This window comes from Musa acuminata, chromosome BXJ3-9 (genome assembly GCF_036884655.1).
Source record: "Musa acuminata AAA Group cultivar baxijiao chromosome BXJ3-9, Cavendish_Baxijiao_AAA, whole genome shotgun sequence".
Taxonomy (NCBI): Eukaryota; Viridiplantae; Streptophyta; class Magnoliopsida; order Zingiberales; family Musaceae; genus Musa; species Musa acuminata.
In genome coordinates, this window is record NC_088357.1 from 10,578,277 (window position 1) to 10,583,028 (window position 4,752).

Here is a 4,752-nt window from a genome sequence, read left to right on the forward strand (position 1 = left end):
CGTTCGATTCCCCAAGAATTTGTCCGTCTTTAGCTGCATGTGCATCAGTTCTTGGGAGGATTCCGCCGCTGTTTTCGTTGGGATGTGCATCGATTCTACGAGTCTATTCCATCATGGGCTGTCAATTCGGTTTGTCTCCCCCCGATCATGCTTTACTTCTAATCAGAATTTAAATTAAATCATGTCAACGGTTTAAGGATTCCGAATTAAATAAAAAATGTCATATATTTTGATTTCGATTCTTAGAAATTGGAATCGAAACCGACGATTCCATACAGCTAAATAGAATAATAAAATAAATAGATTATATGATATAATTAATAAATAATATTTTAGACTTAAAATTTAATGATCTGGGTTTGAATTGAGTACTCTAAATTTAATGATTATGGGTTTGAACTTATGGATCCAAATTTAGTAAAACTAGAATCAATGATTTTGAAATTTTGATCATCTATTTATTCTAATGTCATCAGCTGTATTGACGAAAAACACAAACGTGACATTATGTGTTGGCTCGACGTAAAAATAATAAAAAATAATTTAATATATATTTTTTTTATTTTAAACATATGAAATATTAAAATTATCTTTTAGTTAATAAAATCGATATAAACTGAAGGAATGTTGAAATTACTTTTCTACCTATCATTTTCTCGTGCAATCCAACACATGATGTTATTTTCTATAAGATTATTTATTTTATTTTTAAAATTATAGAGATCTCAATATAAATTTTTTAAATATAAGGACCGTGATACTGATAAGATCAAAATAAAAGGGTAATATATAATTAGCCTCCTATCTTTCTCGCTTAGTAGGAAGTAGAAAATGAGAAATTATAAATTGGGTGATATTTTTAAAAAAATTATTTTTTTTCTTATGTCTCATCTCGATGGTACACGAGTCTCTGAACGTTTTCATATTAGAAAACATAATTGATTTTTTTATCAAAAACTAAATTAGATTATACCATTCTTTGTTGAAACATTTGGGCTCAACTAAATAATTCTTTTGAGTTGTCTTCTATTAGTGTTTGTGAATCCTTATATTAATATAAATGTTCTATATATCTTATGATTTTATGATATGAAAGGATAAAAAGAATCATATTAAGTGTTTCTAGAATATTCTTTGGTAGGTCTAAAAAGAATGAGTAAAATATTTAGAATGATTCATATTGAAACATAGTTACCCAGTTATAATCTAAATATTGTTCATAATAGTGGATTTGAATTTGAATTTGAGTAAAATTAGTGGATACCTACTCATTTATCATCCATATTCAAACTACTAAAAACAACAAAAACAAATCTAGTGATATATTGGAGTAGTCAACCCAACCCAACCCGATTTGATATGATCCTTCAATTCGTACTAATATTCTTACATAATATAGGTTATGAATGTTGATGATCTGTATATGAAGAAATTGAATTACTCATTCCTTGGCCTATCAGAAATCTATCTCGGGAGATTTGGAAACTTTGTATTCTTATTAGTATGTATTGATTTGTTTTCCTCAAAACACAGATCTCGTTCAAAAAAACTTTAAATAAATTAAATACATACATTAAAAGATACATATGATTATTATTCCACAATAATAAAATCACATTTTCATTCATTCTTTCGTGTAGTATGAGATTTCACTTCAAACAGGGTTCTAATATCATAGTTGGGGCTAAAGGTATGGCATCATACAATAATGCATCTCATCTCAAACTATCATTATTTTCCAAACATCTCATATTAATTTACTCGAGTAAAAGCGCGCGCGCGCGCGCACACACACACACTCTCTCTCTACAATAATCTAATAATGCCACTTCACGCTGTCATCATCTCATGCATTCAAGAAACTATTTATCCTATGCCCCATATCAATTTCAATTTTGATGAGGTAAGCTGAAACTTACATTCATATTAGTATATATTTGATAATGATATCTAGTTTCATATTAATTAAAAAAAACTCATAAGTTTGTGGATCACATTTACTCTTACATGTGTCTTTTGAAGTAAATAAACTTTGAAGGATAAAATTATATGGATACATTTATTGTTCAAAATGAATTATATTGACTTATCAATATTCATTACTAATATTATTAGTAATATCATCATATTACTAATATTCATTACTAATATGATCCTAATTGAGACGTAAAATTATATATATATATATATATATATATATATATATATATATATATTTATATAATTATAATTATATTTATATATTTATATTTAGAAGCCCTGTTGAGCCATGAACGTAACTTTGAGCCATGAACTGTTGAATTTTAACTCGAAGAAAATAAAAATGAAATGCATTATCATTTTATGGAAGATCATCTAAATTTGCAAGATTTGGGATGATAATTGCAATTTTAATTTTGCATTCAAGATTATCTTATGATAATGAGGATAATTTTGATTGAGTATCAATATTTGATTTAAGGATTGATCCTATGAGATTCGGATTTGACAATCCGTAGATCCAATACCACATCTCAAATGAAAATTTTGATAAAAGGATAATCATCGTTAAAAGATCAAGTGTAAAAATTGAATTGCTTGTGTGCCAACCATATAGCATATGAAAATGAAATTTAAAAGGTGTAAAAAGACTAATAAATACGTAAAGCATAGAGTATCTTTAAATAATATACGGGTACTCTCGACAAATTATATATCGATGTCAATTGCGATCTTCTCATTCTCTCTCGTTATTGAAATCTTCTTTTAAAGTTTGGATAATATACAATATACGTTGAATGGAGCTTGACGTGGAGTTTTGACTATTGAAACTTAAGAAAGAAGGTTACAGTTGAAAGGGCTTATTATACCTCATAGAGCTCATTTTCTCTCTTTCTCTCTCTTTCTTATTATTTGAATAGTCTGGGTCGACTAAGCTCTTTGTTATTGGTAGTGAAATTATAGATATCTTCATATGAGGGTACACCCCTTATTTTACAGGTGTGAGGTTTCTCAAGTTTCAATCTTACTCAAGACTATTGTATAGAAACTCTTATCATTATTAAGAATTGGCGTCATCCATAATTTTTATGAATACCCTTATTGAGTAAAGTTATCCTATTCCTAATCTTATTAACACTAGAATGGAATTATGTAAACTATTATAATATAAACTTTGTTTGATTTGATTAAATCGACCCTTATACCTTTGATAGATTGCCACTAAACTAATTGATTGGAATTGTGTGGACTATTATAATATAAACTTTGTTTAATTCGATTAAATCGATCATTATATCTTTGATAAATGTCCACTAAACTAATTGAATAGTAATGATATTCTTCCGAATAAAAGATATCCTCAAGCTGACTTTATTTCTGCAATAGAGTGGTAATCAAAAGTTTTTTTTTTTTTTTTGACAATTACATTTGTCATTAAAAATCAAACAAACCATGGCTTAGAAATGGAACGTAGTACATGTTCATGCATGGATGACTTCAAGAAATCAATTGGACTAATTTTAAGTAGAGACAAGCTAAGCAGGGCAGTAGATTTTTGAACATATTATTCTGGCTATTATATTTGCTCTCTGTTCATGCATGCTATTATAGTTGCATGTTTAAAGTATGCAACTTGAACATATATTTCTATATTATCAAATGAAGCGAATATATCATGAGAGAGATTAAAATTTTATGAGAGGCTTTTGGTTATTACGGTGGTCTTACTACTATGTTAATATGTGGTTAGGCAAAAGATTTACTTAGCACATTCTAATTGTTCGATTAAGATATTGATTCGAAGTCATCTAAGATCCTATTTTATAACTGTCTCAGCATATAGTGATGTTGGATCATAAGATTCTAAGATCTTTCAATTTAGAATCATATGATCCTATAAACCTAAACCTATATTAGGGCAAGGCCAACAAAAACTTAAATTAGCTCTCAAATCAATAATTTTAACTATATATTAAATCTATGAGCGTAGAATGCACAAAAATAAAAAAATAAAAAAACTTAAAGAACATATACATGAGAGATTTTTATAATAAGGTTTAGGATTATTATACCGAAAGTTGTGGTTGAATATCGAAAATTATTACGTTATGTTCTATGATGTTGGATGTAATTGTGTTGTATCAAATTCAAATGATAAAACACATATGTGTCAATCACTCGGTAAAGAGGTATAGACTATGTGGTAGTGAGATATTAGCTACACGAGGTATCATCCAACTAATGAAAAAAATATCAAACACATGATTACGAGGTATTGATCACATGATGATTATATATAAATTATATAATAAAAATATATTATTCATATGATAATAAGGTATTCATAATCTTTAATCTTTACGTTCGAACTCATATCCCTCTAAAAAAACTTAAGAAGCTTTGATTATACAATTAATGATGGAGGTGTTCATGGACCCTTTAGATCCTTAATTAACCTTGCTCCTTTTTTAGTTTATCAACCCCTCACCATTACCTAATATAATTCAACTCTTGCTACATGAAACTATATATATATATATATATATTAGTGGAGTACATGGGCTGGGCCATAAGGTAAATGTTTGATAACCTCATGCATGAGTACAACATAGAAAATTTTGTATAATAATAACACTTTCCTCTTTAATTTTGTTCTGAATAATAATAATAATAAGAGACCAGTTGGCCATACGTTTGGGATCCACTATCGACGTGGCAGACGCAGTCCACTTCAGCACTTGAAAGAAGCCGCGGGCCCGACATCTCACCCCT